Below are 20656 nucleotides of genomic sequence, written 5' to 3'. Positions count from 1 at the left end.
ATTGGAGTGCCTTTCAAGTATTGTGGTTCTATGATAGCCACCAGGGGAGCCTTTCTGATGTATATCATCTAATTAGGAAAACAAGATAGAGATTAAAACTAAATGAATGATCGAGGGGCATACATTATTGGTTAAAAGACTTACTGAGAAAAGGAGCAATGTAGGGTTTGTCAGGGAAGGCCTCTGCCAAAGAATGCTTTGACCTCATCCTTGAAGTATAGTTAAGTTTTAACTTGGCGGGGGAAATGGCTCAGTAGAAGGACTGTTCTGGGGGGAAATGGCAGAGCAAAGACACGAGGTGGGGTGAATAAGGGGTATTCAGGTGAGGGGATGAGTAGACCTTCTAACTAGTAGAGATTGGTGTGGAGTGATTAAGAATTAGGTTAAATTTAAGGGATTTAGAGGCACATTATGGAGGTGCTTGACTATCAGGATAGATTGTTACTAGTCCCCAGGTTTACAGTGAACAAGTTTAACTCGCTAAACAGTGCATTTCTCCTAGTTCTACTAAAAGAGCTACATATGCTAACAACAAACATGTGGAAACCAATTTAAAACACAGTACTGTATACAGTTGTTCCAAAAACTTAAATATTTAAGTATAAATCTAATGAGCCATGTATGGCATCTTTATGCTGAAAATTATAAATCACTGATGAAAGAAATTAAAGAAGACCTAAATAACTAAAGAAACTTACTACATTCATGCATTGGAAGAAGCAATATAATAAATAATGTCAATTCTTCCCAAATTGATCTAGAGATGAACACAATTACTATCTAAATTGCTGCAAGGTTTTTTCTAGACACAAACTTGCTTAACCTAAGACTGCTTCCAGACTGTTTAAAGGGACAGCTGAGAACCAGGTTCTCCAAAGGCAGACACAATGCATTCCACTTAGTGCACCAGCAAAACAGGGGCTCCAAGGCCTTAAATCAGATCATTAATCTACAAATAAGCTATTTTCACTTCAGTACATGTAAATGTATGGTTAATTTAGTATTGTTTTTTGTTAGAGTTAAATATGGGGGCAGGACACAGAAAATTTTATTAGAATTAAATGGAGGAGGAACACCATAATCTTTTGTGCTTAGATCTTCTTCAGGTTTTAATCCATCCCTGGCTAAAATTTAAGCATTCATTTAACAATTGGTAATCAAGTGCCTAGGCCCAGTATGTGCAGGCACCGTGCCTCTCTCTGGGAATACAGATATAAATAAAAGAGGCAAAGCCCCTTCCCTCATGGAACTAACATTCTTCTAGGGAGAGAAGACAAAGAGCAAATAAACAAAAACTATGGCCAGGACTGTGACAAGATTGACTATACAGGGGAAAAACTGGCGCTGTGCCTAGCAAATGATTTGAGGGTAGGTACAAAGGTGGTTGGCGAACAAGTTCATGAGGAGGGGACATTTGAACGGAGGCCTGAAGGATAGCAACGAGGGAAATCATCTGGGCAGAGGAAACAAATCACTGGGAGACTCTCCAGCAGAAAGAGTGACTTGGAGAAAGTTGGTGTGTTCCCAGGGCAAGAGAGAGGCCAGTGAAGCTCCAAAGTATAAAACAAGGGTGGGCAGGAACCATGGTGTAGAACCTCGTAATGCATGGTAAGGAGTCTGCATTCTATTGTAAAAGACTTAAGCATGTAAGCATGATTATTTTGGTTTTTAAAAGTTTTAATAATATTCTATATATATTTGTTTCATTTGGCAACACCCTTTTCCAATAGGAAGGAAACATTTTTGGTAATTTGGTTTATCTCCCTTTAATATCCCCCAAACAAATGTTCTTAGCCAAGGATTCATGGATCTGTAGGTAATATATAATAAGCTTCAGAGGGTCTAGGGACTCCCTGAAGTTTTATGCATACATACTTACGTGTGTATTTCTGTGAGCAAGTCCCTAGCTTTCAACAGATTTTCAAAGGGTTTTGTTATCCACAAAATAACTGTGACCTACTTTCCACTTAAGTCTTGGCTGTGCTTTTTGGGTGGTAGTTGCTGCTATTGTCATGGGGCTCATGGCACCATACAAATGAATCATAGTTCTTTAGAACTATGGGAAAAGGCGAGTTCTGCCTCAAAGAGGTGGCACTGTGTTGCAAGAGAGCAGTACATATTTGCGGCAGAGTAAGAGGAAGTATCCCAAGAGTTTGCCGCCAAAGGAACTTCCTGGAAGAAAAATTTTACCTGTGTAATGTAAGAACTAGAAGATACCTAAGACATCACCTGGTACCATCCCACTCACTGTACGTAAGAGAAAGTGAAGGTCCAGAGAGATTAAGTGGCTTGCCCAAGGATGCACAGCTAGGGAGGGACTAAACTGGGATTCGAAACAAGTCTCCCAAATCTCCCCTGTGTTCCTCATCTAAAGGTTTATGAAGAAACTCGACCAAATATAGTGCTTAAAAGTCAAATAGGAATTAAGTGTTTCAGTCATTCCATTCAAACAGAGGCATGCTTATTCCTAGAGAAATGGAAGGAAAGAGAGACGTAATGGAGTTCAAAGACATAAAACCCAGCTTGGGCAGAGATGCCAAACCTCAATGTCAAATTGAGACGTAGAACCAAGAAAAGGTACAGAGCAATAACACTCTGTTTTCAGTGTATATCTGATCTTTCTGTGGCAGATACGTAAATAGACACAAAAGTTATAAACACTAGGTGGTTATTCACTTATCAGTTTGGCAAAGATTTTTTAAATGGTTCATTCCAGCATTGGGTCAAGGGTGTGAAGAATTGGGCCTTATTAATACCATTGGTGACAGCATAAACCAGTATAACTATTCTGCTGGGCAATTTGGCAATATGTTTTCAAAAGTCTTCAAAAATGTATACCCAGCAATTCCACTTTAAGAATTTATTTTAAGGAAATAATAGCACTATTTCCCAAAGACATATAAATAAGGTTATTAATCATAATTTAAGATGTTAGCTAACATTTATTGAAAACTACATCATTTAATCCTCCATTTTACAGTTACCATGCTCCAGGGTGCACAGTTGAATGAAAGAGCCGGGATCTGAGTGGCCTGTACTACACACCTAGGCAGAATCAAGATCAGAGCGGCCTTGTGAGCCATGCCAAAGGGGTCAGGCCTTACTCAAGGTAAGCAATGGTGGAGCCACTGAAAGATTTTAAGCGGGGAAAAATGACAGGATCAGATCGGCATTTTGCTATATAAAGAATGGTTTGGTGGGGAGGATATAAAGCAAGGTAAAAGACACTTGTATAAATTAGAGAATTAAATATAAATAGAAGACAGATTCAAGAGGGGTTAAAAACTAGAATCAAAAGAATCCTAGTGACCACTTTGATGTGAACTGTTACGGGGAAGGCTGCACCAAGGGATGACTCCTAGGGTTCTGGCTTGAGCAAATGGATGGATAATAGTGCTGATTACTATGGCAGTTGGAAAGGTGGAAGGTTGGATTTTAAGCCTGTTGACTTCAAGGTGCCTGTGGAGCCCCTGGAGGAGGAGACTACTGCATCTATGGGTCTGAAGCTCACAGGCCCTGTCTGGGCAGGAAATAAAGATTTGGGATCCATTTGTCATATTTAATTGCAGTCATGGCCAGTGGATGAGATCATGTAGGGAGAGTAAGAGAAAAAAGCTGTTGGGAACCAAGGGAATACTGATGTTTCAGGAAGAGGCAATCCATAAGAAGCTGAGAAAGAGAAACTAGAAAAGCAGAAAGAAAGCAGTGTTGTACATGGCTGTTACAGAAGCCAAGAAAAGAGTTTCAGCAGGAAAGAGTATATTTCCAGCGAGTTAATGCTTAGAGAAGCCCCACTGGACAGGTCTGAAAAGACTTTCTTTGATTTAGCCGTAGTAACTGTGGAGAGAGTGGTTTAACTGAAAACAGTCTTGCCTCTGCAGGATTTCGGTGAGTTGAAAAGGGAATAAGAAGGAAGGGGGGGAAAGGCAAACAGTAGAATAGAAACTAGTCTTTCAAGAAGCTTGACTGTTGAGAGGAGAAAAAAAGGGTAATACCTAGCCACAGACAGGTGTGGGACGTTTAAACCCCACGAGATCCCACTGCCCTGATACCCAAGTTGTTTTGTTTTAATCGAACAATTCACAACAAACAGGTACTAGAGAAGTACCCTGAGAAATGAGAATTTCTCAGTCGCAAATTCAGTAAAGTTGCAGATGGTGTTTTGGTATCTATAGCCCAAACTTTATGTTCAATATCATGTAGAACACACATTTGGGGGTTTTGTCCAGGTTATTTTGACAAGTTTTTTAATAACTGTGAAATAAAATATTAGGGATAAAAGAATGATCATTTATAATATTAGATGTATATTCATTTTTCAAAAGGCTGAAAACAAATAAAAGGCTAAAACAGATTTGTGAGTTTTGCTTTTTTTCTCTGATCCTAAAGGAAAATAATTGGAATGGATACAGTGGTTTCTTTTTTTCTCTGATATAAAGACTGTGGGAAAAAATGTCTATTTTTGAAGGTTGGGGATTTTTAAGTAGTTTTTTTCATTTTCAAAGTAAATATAGGTCTCAATGTGCTCAGCTTTAAAAGTTCGCAGTGGCTTTCAGGACTAGCAATGGCAACATTCCCTAACAACATTCTTGTTTATAAATTTAGTAAACATTTACCTTTAGGAACAGTCTTCAACAAGTTACTGAACCTCTTGTTCAGTGTTGATGAAACAGCAGGACAGGATATGCTGACCAAATAACACAAAAGTACTTTTTCATTTCATGTAAAATCAGTTTTTTTTTGGTTTTTGTGGACATCTTTTTTTGTTCTCATTGTTGTTCAACTACACTTGTCCCCATTTCCCCCCATCACTCTCCCCTGCCCCACCCTAAAGTCCGTTTTTTTAACGTGTTGAAGATAGAAACCTGATTTTCTTTAGGTCACTGAGTTTTAGGAATATCTGAAACCCTATAAAGAAACTAGAAATTAACTGGAATTTGAAAACAAACTAATATTGCGGTGTTCAGTCAAACACACAACAACCAGCTCCTTTGTACAAAGTATATAATGAGTTTTTAACTCTCACAACAACCCTAGGAGTTAGGTATTATTATTATTATCTTTCCTACTTTACAGTGGAGGAAGTTGAGGCTAAGAAAGGTTAAAGAGTTAGCCCAAAGACACAGAGCTAGGAAATAGCAAGTTAGAACTCAAATACTAGTTTTCCCACAGGAGGTTTTGTTAAGAGAAACAAAAATACAAAATGTAAGTCATTCAAAGTAACAAAAATACAAGGCATTCAAAATAACAGTATAAGCAATCTTAGAATGCACTTCGGTGATTATTGGTCCCGCTTACTCGGATGTGTGCTACAAAAGTTGGGGACAATGACAGCTCACTGAGCTGAGGCAGGACAGTTGGCCAGCTCCACATTCCAGCTCTGCTGCATACTGCCTCTGTGACTGGAGGGACACCTAGTTTCCTCATCTTTAAAATGAAAGTAATTAATACAAGCCATCCAGAGCTGTTTGAGGTTCAAATGAGTAACAAGTAAAGCACCAAATGTAGTACATAGCCCACGCTGTAAATACTGGCTACGTACTGATTCCTTCCTTTTGGAGGAAGGCAGTATGTAGAACTGACTTAGATCTTCAACAATAGATTGAATTGGGATATTAAAAGAGAATGGGGAAGCTCATTCCAGGAAGAGAAAACACACAGTTAGAGACACAGCAGGGAAATAGTGTTTACAATAGTTGAACTGAAGCAGAACATTTGTGTTGAATAGTATATAATAAGCCTGGAAAGCAGTTTGAGGCCAGATTACATATGGTCTCAGCCAAAGAATTTAGCTTTTATATTATAAGTAGCAGGGAATGGTGGAAAATTTTACTTCTTTTTAAAATTATTCTTTATTGGTCTTATTTGCTATTATAAAGCAATACATGTGCATTGCTAAAAGTCTTAAAATTACAGAAAAGTGTAAAAAAGAATATAAATCACCTTAATCGATGGTTACCCATGGGAGAGAGAGAACATTTTTTATTGCTAAATCTTTTGGTGGTATTTTGATTCACTTTTTCTTTTATCATGTACATTTATTTTAATACTAATAATGAAGTTTACGAATACATAGGAAACACTAAGGACATTTACCTAAATTTTTATGCAAAGGTTTGCCTCTAAAAAATAGAATTGCGTATTTGGGACAGATGACCAGTGAGAGCTCCCCAAGGCTGGAACAAATGAAGTCTGAGCTGTACATTTATACAGTACAGTGTGTGCTTATCTGTATTATGTATCTTGTTCTGTAATGGCAACCTATACTTGTAACATATTTCCCTTTTAATTTTAACATAATGAAATTATTTAATTTAAAAAATATATTACTACCATCACACCATCACACTGTCCAAGGATAAACCTCTGGGGACATTTGGGTATACTTTCTCTAGTGTAAAGGTTTGAACTTAGAAATAGATGGGATAAAAGCAGGACTTTAGGTGGCTTAGTCTGGCTGAAGCATACATGTATGGGAAAAATCTAAGAAAGGGGATCATGGAAAAAGATAGACTATGTTGAACAGTGGCAACAATTCAGGTGTAAGTGAAGAAGGGCCCAGTCCTGGCTGTTCGGGCTCAGTTACTGAGAGCATCCTCCCGTAAAGCAAAAGGCAGTGGTTTCGATTCCCAGTTAGGGCACAGGCCTAGGTGGCAGGTCCGATGCCCATTTGGGGCACATACAAAAGGAAATTGATCAGTGTTTCTCTCCCTTCTCCTCTCTCTAAAGTCAATAAGCATGTCCTTGGGTGAGGATTAAAAGGGGGGAGGGGCAAGACTGGTACAGTGGTAATGGACATGGAAAGACAGCAACAAATATGCTCAGAGGGGAAATTGAGAAGACTTGGTGATTCATGATCTGTGGAGGGTGAAGAAGATGAGCAATGAAAGATGATGCTAAGGTGTCACCTTCAGCCATTTATATAAGCCTCAATTTCCTCATCTATAAAATAGGGTTAATAATTGTACCTTCCTCATAGGGTTGTTGGGAGGGTTAAGTGTATAAAATCTAAATGCTTAGCACAATAACTGGAATGCATGCTGAGTAAGTATTAGCTGGTATTGTTTTTATAGCGGTTGGGTCTAAATGATTTAATTAGTAACAACATTCTTAAAAGAAATTGGAAACAGGGTAGAGGTCTGATTCAGGTGAGGGAGGTAGAGCTGACCTATATTTTAGTTATATGAGACATCTAGAAGGTATAGAGCCCAGCCATGTAATATGAAAAATAGAGACCTCTACTGAAGAAGATACAAAATACATAGGACAATGATGCCTCAGTCCCATTTAAAGCAGGCACGTTGGGACCTCACAGTTCTCCCAGCATCTTTTCCATTGTTTAAAACACTCTGCAAAATCTTTTATTGGAATAACCACCAGCTGCCTCATTTCATTTTCCTGAATCTCATTGACAATCTGAAATCTCTTCCCTTTCAAAGGTGCTATACAGGGCACCAAATCTGGGCTGTAGGGGTGCTGAGTTACCTGTGTGATTTGATGTTTCACCAAAAAACTCTGTAGAAGATGTGATGCAGAAGAGGGTGCATTGTTGTGATAAAGGTGCCAATCACCACTTGCCCAAAGCTTCTACCATGTTTGTCATATTGAATCTCAAAATTGATGAAGAACATTGAGGTAGTACTTATTGTTTGGCCTGGTGGGGCATACTTGTGATGGACAACAGCATCCCAATCAAAAAACACAGTTAATATGGTCTTGACCTTGCTGTGACTTTGCTGCGCTGCCTTTAGTCCTGGAGAACCAGACAACTTGCATTGGGGTGACTGGGCTTTCATTTCCAGATCACAGCCGTAGACCCACAATTCATCTCTGGTTATGACCTTCTTGAGGAACTCTTGCTCATTAGTAGATGTTTGAATCAAGTCATTAGCCACTGCAGCACAATGTTCCTTCTGCTCTGGTAGCAGAAGCCACAGAACAAATTTTGCCATGACACGTTTCATGCCAAGATCCTACATCAGAATCTCAGACACAGTAGTTTTTGGAATCCCCAGATCAGATTTAGTCCTCTTACTGTCAGTCACCAGTCTTTGCTGACTGCAGCCCATACATATCCAACATTCTCAGGTGTTCTGTTTGTGGCAGGCCTTCCCGAACTGGATCACATTCAACAGATGCTTGACCGTCTTCGAAGTATTTGTGCTGCAGTCATTGCATCATCCCAAAAACCTTCTGAGTCATCCAAATAGTTTCCACAGAATGTTCAAGCTTCACACAAAATTTGATGCAGATTCATTGCTGTACTTGTTCAGGTATTTTGAATGCAATGGCCACACAGTACATGTGATCACTCACTCAATGGCACCTACCACCCCCACTGACTAGAACAGTGAAGTTGTCATTGTTCACAGATGTGCATTTCAGTCCACTCCCCTTGGCTGCCAGGTTACATCAATGTCATGCAAACCATTCTCATTATATTAACAAAGGCTGGACTTTTTCCAGCTAGACTTTGTATGTCAAATTTAGGTTTATGATAGATAGTGAATTAAAAACATTCACCAAGAAGACACCATTCGGCCAGTGATGCTTGTGATGATAGGTACGTTCTAGGAAGACTCATATTCATGAGAAGCAGACATGGGAAGAGTGGACATCCACCATAAAGTATGCACCTCTCCCCGCGACCTCCGTTTGTTAATAGAAATTACTCTTAACTAATTAGCAGTTTCTATACGTGTTGACTTCCTTCCTGAATGACTCTGCATACAGGACAGATACCAAGGTACTGAAGCACCTATGTTTTGGAACCAGATCTGTTGGAATCCAAACTTTTCTTACTATTGTCTGATTTCAGGAAAATTAACTACCTAAGCTTCAGTTTTCTTGTTTACAAAATAGTGTAATAAAAATTCCCACCTCATAGGGTTGATGGGAGAATTAAATGAGGCTATTGAAGCAAAATCCTTTGTGAAATTAAAGATATGATACAAATACCAAACAGAGTTGTTAACCCTGTCTCTACTTGACGTTATGTGTTATATTTCTTCTCCATCCCGTATGTAGGGAAACGTGAGAAGCACTCTCTACTAATTGCCGATCACTCTGCCCCCTTGACATTGATCTTTAGCCTCTCTTTATGTTTCAGTTCCTTTGGGAACTTTAAAGGTTGCCCATGATTTGGTGAAATCCCAGAATGCCAGGCAGCATCTTTTTGGCAAAATGGTCTGTCAGCCTTTGTTTGGAGAAACCCTTTGTATTGGTTTCTTGTTGCTGCTGTACATAAATTACAGAAACAACACAATGTATTATCTTTTTTGTGTGTGCCCTGACTGGGGATTGAATTCACAACCTTGGTGTATCAGGACGATGCTCTAATCAGCTGAGCTATTTGGCCAAGACCTCAAATTTATTATCTTATAGTTCTGGAATTTAGACATCTAAAATGGATATTGCTGGGCTAAAGTCAAGGTGTCAGCAGGGCTCTGTTCCCCTCCGGATGCTCTAGTGGGGAAAAAAATCCATTTTCTCGCCCTTTCCAGCTTTCAGAGGCTGCCACAGTCCTTGGCTCATGACCCCTTCTTCCACCTTCAAAGCCAGCAACAGCAGATATAGCTCTTCTTGCATCATCAACACTCTCTCTGCTCTCTTCGGTTCTCCTCTGACCCCTGAGCCCCTGTCAAGGACCCTTGAAATGATATTGAGCCCACCTGGATAATCCAGAATAATCCTCCTTTGTGAAAGTCTGATAATTAGCAACTTTAATTCCCTTTGCACGTTTAATCCCCCTTGCCATGCAGCCTAACAGTCACGGGTCCTGAGGTTTGGGACCAGGGCTTTGAGGGAGAATTATTCTGCCTGACACACCTTCCACAAAGAAAACTTCAGGGAGGTTTGTTCCTGCTTTGCTCCTCTTCCTTGTAAGACCTACCCTTTCCATTAAATGACAAACTATCATAGTTTGATCATTGTAACAGTCACAATGAGGGGGTATTTCATCCTGAAATTGTTCTACTGGTCTACTCCTGGCTCTGCTCCATGCTTAAAAATGTGTCTGCCCCCATACACAATGAATATTAACTAGCTAGAAATTGAAAAAGAAATAACAATCCCAGTAAATCTTCCCTAGCATGAGAAAGGTTTATCACCAAGCATTAATTCTTACAAATGGTATGAATGTCCATTTCATTTCTGAGACTCAACCACTCCGCAAGTCCACAGTGATCATTATCAATGCATATTTCTTATTTCTTTAACAGAACCTCAATGGCACTGTTTAGTTCCAACTGATGATTAATGGACACAAGAGTATGTTTAAGGAAAAACAGGTGAAAAATATCAGGTTGAAAGGCAAAGCCGGTAAATATATCAGAGATGGGATTTTTTTAAGGGGTAAAAGGCCATCTATACTATTTTAGGATCACCGCGAGTTCATATTAGTGTGGTTGGAAATGGGGAAAACCTCCATGCCTTTGAATTTCACTCTGAAATTCAGTATTTCTGTCTTTTAATTTCTTTTTCTTGACACACATAAATGTACTCCAAAGAAATTGGTCCAAATACCCAGTGAAGTTAATTTAAACATTTTTAAATGGTCAATCTTCATTTTGTAGTGGGTAGAAAGGCTAGCTTTAGTGTATGACTGAAAGAATATCTAGCTTGGCAAACAAGAGAGGCTAGCACTTAGTTTTTTTTTTTAATAACTTTGGGCAGGATACTTAAGAGAAGGAAAGGAGAGAGCGTCAACAGGTATCGGGCATCTCTTAAGTACCGAGCACTGTATTTCCATACCATTATCTCCCTTAATTCTTACTACGTCCCTGTAGGTAGGCATTACCCCATATTAAAGATGAGGGAATTACAGCTCCAGGGCATGAAGAGACTCCCCCAAATGACACAACTGAAAAGCAGCAGCACTGGGATTAGAGTCTAGTGCTGACCCCAGAGCCCACACGTCCTTCCTCCACCGCCCTCAGCTGCTCCTTCCTGAACCCCAAGTTTCCTCATCTACAAAATAAAGGTGTTGAGTCCCACGATGTCTGATACTCCTCACAGCTCTTACGGCATGGCTCTGCGGTGGGGCAGAAGGGGAACCGGGAAGGGCTCTCAAGGGTCTAGGGCAGAACATCGCTCTCTCCTAAGTGGGAAGCCACCAGCACCCTGTGTCCCACCTGTACTGTCTCAACTCCCTGACTGATGAATGGAGGCTGGTGCTGCTGACAGCACCGTAAATGGTGGTGGGCTCCTATGGCTCACAACTTTAAAAGAGAAACGAGTCTTCTGTTTCTCTTTGTGGAGCCACCTTTTATGAATTCCTGTGTCTAAAAACATATCATCGACACTTCTTGTTGAGAATCTCATTGTACCAAACACTGAGTTAAACTGTATTGAGAAGCTCCACAGGAAACAGCAAAGGAGTATAAGAGATAGTCCGTGTTCTCGGGAGCTTGCGACTAGCTAGGGGAATACAACTAACATGGAGAGAATTTTTAGAAGACCACGTAAACTGAGGGACTGAACTGTGTAGTCTAGACAATATGTACTGCAGGAGTTCAGCGACGGGAGATCGATGGAGGCTGCAGTTCTCCAACGAGGCTTCGTGAGAACTGGGGCAAAGACGACGTTGTTTACCTTGCATCTGGACTAGTCTTTCTTGGCCTTCACCGTGATCATGAAATCCTGGTATGAACTTTCACATAGTTCCAGCCTTTTCAGTTTTGGAGGCTGCAGTGATGCCCTTCATATCACGTCATCTCAGTGCCACTCATCTTTATTGGCACACCTGGGAGGGGTAAAACCCCCGTGGTATGCAAACACTGTCATGGATACTTGCTTCAAGCCATGGGAAGTTTCATGCAAAACCAGTTTCTCAATAGGGCAAATGTTGTGTAATGGTGTAAGAAGCTTGAGAAACTAGTTAAAGGCAAAGCTTGTCATAGCAAGAACCAAATTTGAATGGGGACACTTTTCTGTCTGTGTCAACTATGGTCTGCCTCCAGCCCTTCAACTGCAGAGACCCCATCCTTAAGCGTTTTTCCAACACTTTTTGCCAGAGGCTATAGGACCTTGTTCCATGTAACTTCGTACTCCTTCACCTCCCTCATTCGCCCACCTTCAGGGGCCATTCTACTGATAAGAGACTCTAGTTCAGAAAAATTGTTTCAAAATTCTGGATCCCCCCTCACCCTCAAACAACATAAAAAGTGTGTTTCCTTTTCTCTGAATTCCACCCTAAATATAACCTGGGAATCTGATCCCAAGAGATCATCAGAGTTGATAAAATAGTCCAGTAGATTAAACATTCACTGTGTTTACTGTGTATTCTGAAACAGTGCTAGACTGAGGAATATCTTTCAAACCGGTTGAAGATAAATGAATATATAGGAAACAGTCTCTGAGTGTACAAGGTGCTGAATCAAGGGGAACTGGTTCGGAAAAGTGAGAAATCAGTAAGTTTGAGAAGTAATGAGGGAGCCCTGGCTGCACTGGCTTGGAGCATTGTCCTGTGAACCAAAAGGTTGTGGGTCCCAGTCAGGTCATGAATGGGAGGCAGCTGATCTTTGTTTCTCTCACATATTGATGTTTCTCTTTCCTTCCCTCTCTCTCTCCCCCCCCTTCCCTCTTTGTCTTGTTTCCTCCCTTCCTCTTTCTCTAAAAATCAAAAAACATATCCTCAGGTGAGGATTTTAAAAAATAAGTAACGAAGGGAAGTTTCTCGGAGGTGGAGTTTAGGATAGATCTTAAAGAATGGGAAGAATTTGGAGAGGCAGGGAAGAGAAATTGTGACAGTCTAGAAAAGAGAAATACCATAACCAAAGACAAGGAAAGTGGAAGATATTTTAATAGAAAGTCCAGGTGGTCAACCTGCCTGGAGGAAGGGTGACATAAGAATGCTGAGCGAAATAAGCCAGGCGGTGAAAGACAAATATCATATGATCTCACCGTTAACAGGATTCTAAACAAACCAAACAAGCAAGCAAAATACGACCAATGACACTCAAATATGGAACAGGCTGACAGGGTCCAGAGGGGAGAGGGGAGAGAATCATAGGGGAAAAGGGGATGGACTCACATGAACAAGTATAAAGGACACATGGACAATAACTAAGGGTGGGGGGTGGAAAGGGGAGGGAGGCAGGGAGCATGGGGCGGGGGGCGGGCAGGGTTGGGAATATAAGACAAGAAACCTGTACGTGAACAAGAATTAAATAAAAATTATATTAAAAAAAAAGAATGCGCATAGCAAGAATTAGTGGGAAATGAGATCATATGCATAAGGTGAATTCATCAACAAAGTTAACAAACACTTTAATAAAAGTGCTATTTAAGTGTCAAGCAACACGTCTCTTGCACATAATAACAGTAATAGCTTACATCTATTATAGCCAACAATGTGCCAGGCACGTATTAAGCACTTTACATATATTATCTCATTGGATATATTACCTCAATATATGTACAGACCTAAGAGGTATGCACTGTTGTATCTCTGTTTTACCCGAGAAAAGCATGAAGCCCAGAGAGGTTAAGGAACTTGCTCTAGGTCACATAATTACTAAGTAAAAAAGTCTGGATTTGCACCAAGGTAGTCAGCTCAAATGCAGGTTCTGAGCACGAGGCTAACCTGCCTCCACACATACTTATTTTATTAAGTCCTAAAATCCTCTATGATATACATGTTATCCTCATTTTGCAAATGGAGATCTAAGACTCCAAGAGTCATTGAATGGCCCAAGGTGGCTCTGCTGAGTACAAAGCTAGGGTCTGAAAGCAGGTCCACTAATTCCACGTCCATTAAACTTCCCATTACAGCATAGCTGCCTGGCAGAAGCATTTTCTACAATGGGATCAAATTAGGGGAAACGTTAACAGCCGACAGGATAGGTATAAGGAAGAACTTCGAGGTTTTGAACAGACATGACTTGATTAATGAAGGTAGATCCAGGTCTGGCCATTGCGGTTAGAGAAAGAGCGGACACAGCAGTGGACTATGTCAGAAGTGGCAAGGACCTAGAAATGGGCATGGGCTGCGGGGTGGGGGAAAGGATGGAAACACTGGTCAGTGTTTGAAAGAAAATCTGATTGTTCTTAGGGACCGAACAGCTAAAGGCAATGAAAGGAGATTAAATCAAGGGGACTTGGGCTCCTGTAGAAATGACTTAATGGACTATTGACAGGGATTCAGAGGTAATAAGAGCATCTGGCTTGTAGCAAAAAAATGAAGGTTGTTTTTGTACATGTCACAGTATGCTGCAAGAACAATTACTGGCACATTCTGGAGGAAATGACCAGTACGCAGTCAGGGATGTGGGACTGGAGCTCAGGCAGAGAGCAGAAGCTGTCAGTAACGTCTGACAAATAAGCTTTGCAGGATCACTGAGGGGCAAGACAAGCCTGATCCCAGGAAAAAGGTTTTTGATTGTCAGAGTAAGGCAGGAGTCAGAGAACAAAAATGCAGTATAATAAAAGAAAGCAGGCCCAAGGGCAAGCCACAGGTCTGAACAAGTGGTTAGGGCCAAGGCAGAGATAAAAATAAAGGGACAGAGCAGCAAATATGATCTCACCCTGTACCAAGGAGAAATGACCACTGAATAATTTCCTGTCCTATTTCTGGTATTTTGGGGTGCTCCCCTATTGCAGGAGCAAAACCCAGCTTAACTGATGGCACCCTGCAGTCTGACCCTGCAGAATAAAAACTTCATTAGCAGGGAGCACACAATCTAGGAATACAACAGCATAGGGAGAGAACTGAATACTCAAAAGAGGCTTCTCCACTGAATTGTGTATTTAAAAATAGTTACAGTGGCACAGTTCATGTTATATATATTATACCACAGTAAAAAAAAAAAAAGAAGAAGAAGAAGAAGAAGACCTCTCCCCTGAAAACATAAATGTAGATGGAGCCCAGAAAAATCTCCAAAAGCACATCTAACATAGCAACACCTGGACTTACCCCGTTTGGTTCCAGATCTTGATTTCTTTGTCCCAGTCGGTGATTGTGGTGCTGAGGTGATGAGTATTTAAGAAGCTAGGGATGCTGAAGCTACGTGGCTCCCATGTCCCTTCCAATCTGGAAAGAGAATGAGATAGTCAATTGAGGGTAATGTACAGTGGAAACTCCTCTTCTGGCCGTTTTGCTACCTCTGTCCTTTTTCCAGAACATTGAGAATGGTATCCATTGGTCATAGCCCCACCCTCTGTGACCTCTTCTGCCTGACCTAGTTAAGAAAGTGAGACACAGAGCAACTCAGCCAGTACCTGGGAGGGACTTACCTGGGGCGGGAACCAGGGAGTCCTGTGATTTCAGTTCTTGCTTATTGCCCTTCAGAACTGTGCCTTCTAGGCTCTAGGGTCCTTCACAGAGATCACCTCCAAGTCTGTCTACAGTTTCTTTCCTGCTTAGTATATAACCTGTTCCTAGGTCAGGGGTCCTCCATAACCCAGGGCAGCCTAAAGGCACTTTGATACTCTAGGAAGTAGCTGGATAGGGTTCCTCCTCGTTTTACAAGTGAAGAAATGGGGCCCAGGTTTGTTGAGTGGCTTGCCTGAGGGCATACACCTGGTTAATTGCAGAACACGAAGAAAATGCAGGCTTTCTGATCCGTTCTCTAAATCTCTTTTAGCTAGACAAAGAGATTCCAGTTGAAATATTTGGAATTCTATTTTTATTAAAGCTTTGCATTCCCCATGATTGGTCTCTTTTGATGCCTTTTTCTCAAAAGATGTTTAAAATGCTGAAAATGCCACTTTTGGGGTCCAGAAGAGAATGGTAGCAGCACTGATGGAGGGAGGAACTCACTGGTTACCCACAAAACCATCACAGACTGCCTATTACGCTGTGGCTAAAATTTGGATCTATGCCCTCCCTCAACTCATATACAGCATAGCTAGTAAGGGGGCCCTGTACACTGGGGCTCTCTAGTCCTTTCTGTCATTGCCCATGTTGACCTTGATTTCTGCTTCTGAAATCCTTGATTACCAATGTCAACAGGCAGCTAGTTGACTTGGGAGGGGCCTTTCAAGGCTATGGCGAGATAGAGGAATGACAGAGCAGCTCACCATAAACATGTATCAGGCAGACTTCGGGAAAAACTGGTTGTTCAAGCCTGCCACCTCAAGAAAAATTGTTTTGTGTAAAGCTTGACGTGGTGCAAAATAGATGTACGCAAATTTGTCCCATTGCCACACTTGTTTTGGGAGGCATCTGTGGGTCACTTTGGCACAGAGAAAGATCTCCCCGCCCCCCTCTGGAAATCAGTCAAGCTATAAAGTCGACCAGATTAAAATGGATTATCTGTTTTCATCAAGCCTATTTATCTTTTCTATGGTCATTTCCTGAATAGGTAGCAATTCAGGTTTAGAACTTTAAAGTCATCGGGTCATGCACTTAGAAAATCATAGAGCTGTGTGAGACTTAGAAGTCATCTAATCCAGGCCCTAATTTTGCAGATGAGAAAACTGAAGTTTCCCATTATTAGGGTATTGTACGTCTACAATACTATGCAGGCAAAGATTATACACATTTCTTTACAAGCCAAAATGACACTGTTGGCTCCATGGAGCCGGCGGTTACCCTAAAACCGTGGTATTTTTCCTATAAACCACTGCTCAGCCAGGCTTTCCCCATACCAGGTTTAAACCATTCATTTCCTAAAATGTTGTTTAGGAGTTTACATTTTCCCTTCCATTCCATTTTGTTAGTTTTAACCCCATCTGTGTTAAGCTTTTTAGTGTGTTTCAGAGAGAGGAAGATCATTTGCTAATAGGCACTTTGCAGTCTGCTTGCTATCTCATTTTTAATAGTTAAATTGTTCTAAATGAAACTCTATAAAAAAGCACTTAATCTGGAATTTCCCCACCTAGTTTTACATTTCTCCCTTGTTACACGAAGGAACTCTAGAATGGGCTTTTTCTTCACAGGGCAAAAGAGTAGTCTCACAGTTCACCTCCTCCTGGGAACTTGGATGCCTGGGGTAATGCAGTGAAAGAAAGACCAACCCTCTAAACCCCAGAGGTGAGCAGTCTTTTTTATGTCCATTTTGATGTAGTATTTAATAGTTAATCTTTAAGTATTTATCCAAAGAAGATGAAAACACTAATTTGAAGAGATTTACTCACCTCTATGTTCACTGCAGCATTATTTACCATAGCAAAGATATGAAAGCCACCCAGGTGTCCATCAACAGAGGAATGGATAAAGAATGTGTGTATGTATGATATATATATACATACACACACACATGGAAATACATCATTCCTTTAAGAATGATATCTTGCTATTTGCAACAACATCGATGGATCTAGATGATATTATGCTAAGCGAAGTAAGTCAAGCAGAGAAAGACAAATACCATGAGTTTTCATTTACATGTGGAATCTAACAAAACAAAGTAAGCAAACAAAACAAACCATAGAAACATAGACCAAGGAGATGGTTACTAGAAGGAGTGGGTAGGGGATGCTTGTAAAGGAGAAGGGGAATATAGTTAATAATATCATGATAAGTTTACATGGTGACAGATGATTCTAGAAGTAGCAGGGTGATCACATTGTAAGGTATAAAAATGTTGGACCACTCTATTGTACACTGGAAGCTAATTTAACCAATTTATGATTATATACCAACTTGACTTAAATTTTTAAAAACTTTATCTTCCATAACCATAAGAACTGGAAGAGTCAAGAAATTTAAAAGTGGGAAGAAAGAAAGGAAGAGTTTCCTAATTTGTCTTGTACCCCAAAAGAATATTTGTTATATGAAAAAAGAGAGTCAATTTGAGTAATATTTGTGATGACTTTATATACAGTGGTGGGCAAAAGTAGGTTTACAGTTGAATTGTGATAATCTTTTGAGTTAATAAAGCTGTTGTCATAATCATAACCTCCACATCTTTTCCCAAAAGAAAAACTGTAAACCGACTTTTGCTCACCCCTGTATTAAATAGCCAGAAACCTAGGCATTACCCCTGACTTCTTCCTCTCCTTCATTCCCCATATCTAATAATAAGAATGGCTAATACTTCTCAAGCACTTTCTATGTGCCAGACACTGTGCTATGAACTTTATAAGCCTCACTAATTTAATCCTCACAAGAATTATCATGACTTTACAAATAAGAAGACTGGCACTTTTAAGAGATTAAATTACTTACTTAAATTTATAAATCTAGGAATTGTGGGGCCAGATTCACACTCAGTTATTGTGACTTCAACGCCCAAAATCTTACCCACCATAAGTTTAGTTCAGGTTCGCTGGGAGAGTCATCAGACCCTAATGAATCAAGGAAGGAAGGAAAGAAGGAAGGAAGTTAGGAAGTTAATGGAAGAATCTTAGACTGTAGTGCAATGCTAAGAAAGTTCAGCAAAGCTGATGACACATCTTTGAACTATGTTTGCCCTTCAGGGAAGTCCCACATTTCCCAGAATGGGCCTGCCTTAGTATCCTTCCCACATTCACTCATGAAGCAGCCTGAAGGAGGCATAACCTTAGCAAGAAGCATTGATGGACTTCAGAGCACAGAAGCGAGGGTTACCAGTCAGTTGGATCTTTTCTGAGAGGTACTTTTTCATCGCTGCTACACTGTGCCACACTATCTCTTCAAACGCGTCTGTTGATATCTTTCTCTTCAACACACGTCTCTACTTACTGCCCTTGTTCAAGCTTCTATCATTGCTCACCTACACAATTCCAATAATGCTTTTAACGTCTTTTCCTACTTCCAGTTTCAATACCCTGAAAACAATTTCCCTCAACACTACCAGTATGATTTTTCCAGTAGGTGAATCCAGCTATGAGTATGTCCAAAGAAACCTGAAACAGTAACTCAAAAGAATATATGCACCCCTGTGTTCATTGCAGTTTTATTTACAATAGCCAAGATTTGGAAGCAGCCCAAGTTCCCGTAAGTAGAAGAGTGGATTAAAAAGTCGTGGTACATTTACCCCGTGGAATACTACTTGGCCATAAAAAAGAATAAAGAAGGAAGTCTTACCTTTTGAAACACCTGGAGAGTATTATGCTAAGTGAAGTAAGCCAGTCAGAGAAAGACAAATACTATACGATTCCACTTATATGTGGAATCTAATGAACAAAATAAACAAAACAGAAACAGACTCATAGATACAGAGGACAGACTGACAGCTGTCAGAGGGGAGGTGGGTAGGGAGCTAGGTGAAAAAATGTGAAAGAATTAAGAAAAAATACAAAAGCTCATAGATACAGGCAACAGTATGGTGATTACCAGAGGAAAAGGGGGCTGGGGGAAGTAAGAGAGGGTCAAGAGCGGATAAATGGTGATGGATGGAGACTCGGGGTGGTGAACACACAATACAGCGTACAGATGATGTGTTGTGAAATTGTACATACACCTGAAGCCTATGTAGTTTTATTAACTAATGCCACCCCAATACATTTAATAAAATAAAAATAAATAAATATATAAATCCAGCAATGTCCTAACCAAGTGTAAGAAGCTAAGTGGAGACTTCTCTTTGTCAGTCTTAGAATAGGTAGGATGACCCTCTAGCATGTAAATGACAAGAATCTCACCAGCTTTCATTAATTAGGTTAATTTCAAAATTGCCTTATATTCTTTTTGCTGCGGTCATCATTATGATATTTATATACAGGGCTATTTATATGTCATTAACCCTTCAGACGTTTGTAAGATAAAATCAAATCTCCTAATCAGGGTATATCAGGACTCCCCAGGGACCCAGCCACTCCCTGCTTCTCCAACATTATCCCTATTACTCCTTACCTGGCATTTAATATTCCCAAAATACAGCATTGAATTATTTGTAGCTCCTGCTATGCCGTATCACATCTCCACGCCTTTGTTTATACTCTTCCCTCTAGTTGAAACGATGTTTTCTATTCTCCTCTCTCTTTTGTGTATTTGACCCTCATTCTAGATTGGCTTGGCTGCCACCTTCTTGGGGAAGCTTTACATGACTCACATACACTCTGATTGAAAGATTATTTCAGCTAAGGTCTGGCCCAATTCGGGAAATCTATCTAAGGCACCCAGGCAGAAAGTGTTCAAAGGAAGAGGTGATGACTTCACGAGGCAACTGGCTTGGGACTGTGCTCAGGGTCACGTACACCAGTCAAAGCCACTTCTTATTTTCAGCCTGTCAGTTCCTGTTTCCCTAGCTTTTCTGCACATGGTAGTTAAAATAGTGTCCATCTGAAACCTCAAGATAAATGGAGTCAGAAGTTGGGAGCCTAACTAAGAGATTCCCTTAGCAGGTCCTGGAAAGGTCATGTCTAGCTTTGAACTTTCAGATCTTGGGGGTGTTGATGATGAGGAAGGACAGAGCTTACCAACAAACCATTGGTTATTTCCCTCTGGTTGTAATTTCTGAACTTTCTAACTTTTCATTTCCGAACCCCCTACCACTTGAAACTCACAGGTGTTTCAAGAGACCTTCAGAATGCCTGTGAACTTCAAGAAGGGGAAGGCCTGGGTACAAGGAGGGTGTAGCCTATGGTAAACCACATAACAGTTAGCATTTGGCCACAGTGACTGCAGTTACTAAGATTCCAATTGTTTTTAGTACTCTTTGATAAATCTCTCTTTCCCCAAGACTGAACAGTTGCATCTCTAACTAAATACGTAGATGGGAGATACCCGGTAAGGAGAAAAAGACAGTGTGTTCTGGTTTGGGGCCCCTATGTTTATTGCCATTATGGG

At 40.5% G+C, this 20656-nt stretch overlaps 1 long non-coding RNA gene across 2 annotated transcripts in view; it reads left to right on the top strand.

Annotated features, from left to right (window-relative positions):
* Positions 1-20656, top strand: part of LOC118978491 (uncharacterized) — a 28988-nt gene that overhangs the window by 1732 nt on the left and 6600 nt on the right. Inside the window, exons 2-3 of one of the 2 annotated variants that reach the window (XR_005064718.1) lie at positions 2981-3109; positions 16882-16975. This is a non-coding gene — a long non-coding RNA (uncharacterized LOC118978491). Of the gene's footprint in view, positions 1-2980; positions 3110-10787; positions 12293-16881; positions 16976-20656 lie in introns of those variants that run through there. The other variant, XR_005064717.1, reaches the window with a different exon arrangement.

Source organism: Sturnira hondurensis, unplaced genomic scaffold, assembly GCF_014824575.4.
Source record: "Sturnira hondurensis isolate 20B ecotype Veracruz unplaced genomic scaffold, ASM1482457v3 Scaffold0021795, whole genome shotgun sequence".
NCBI lineage: Eukaryota > Metazoa > Chordata > Mammalia > Chiroptera > Phyllostomidae > Sturnira > Sturnira hondurensis.
The sequence above is the reverse complement of the archived record's forward strand: the minus strand, read 5'-3'. Positions and strand labels throughout refer to the sequence as shown.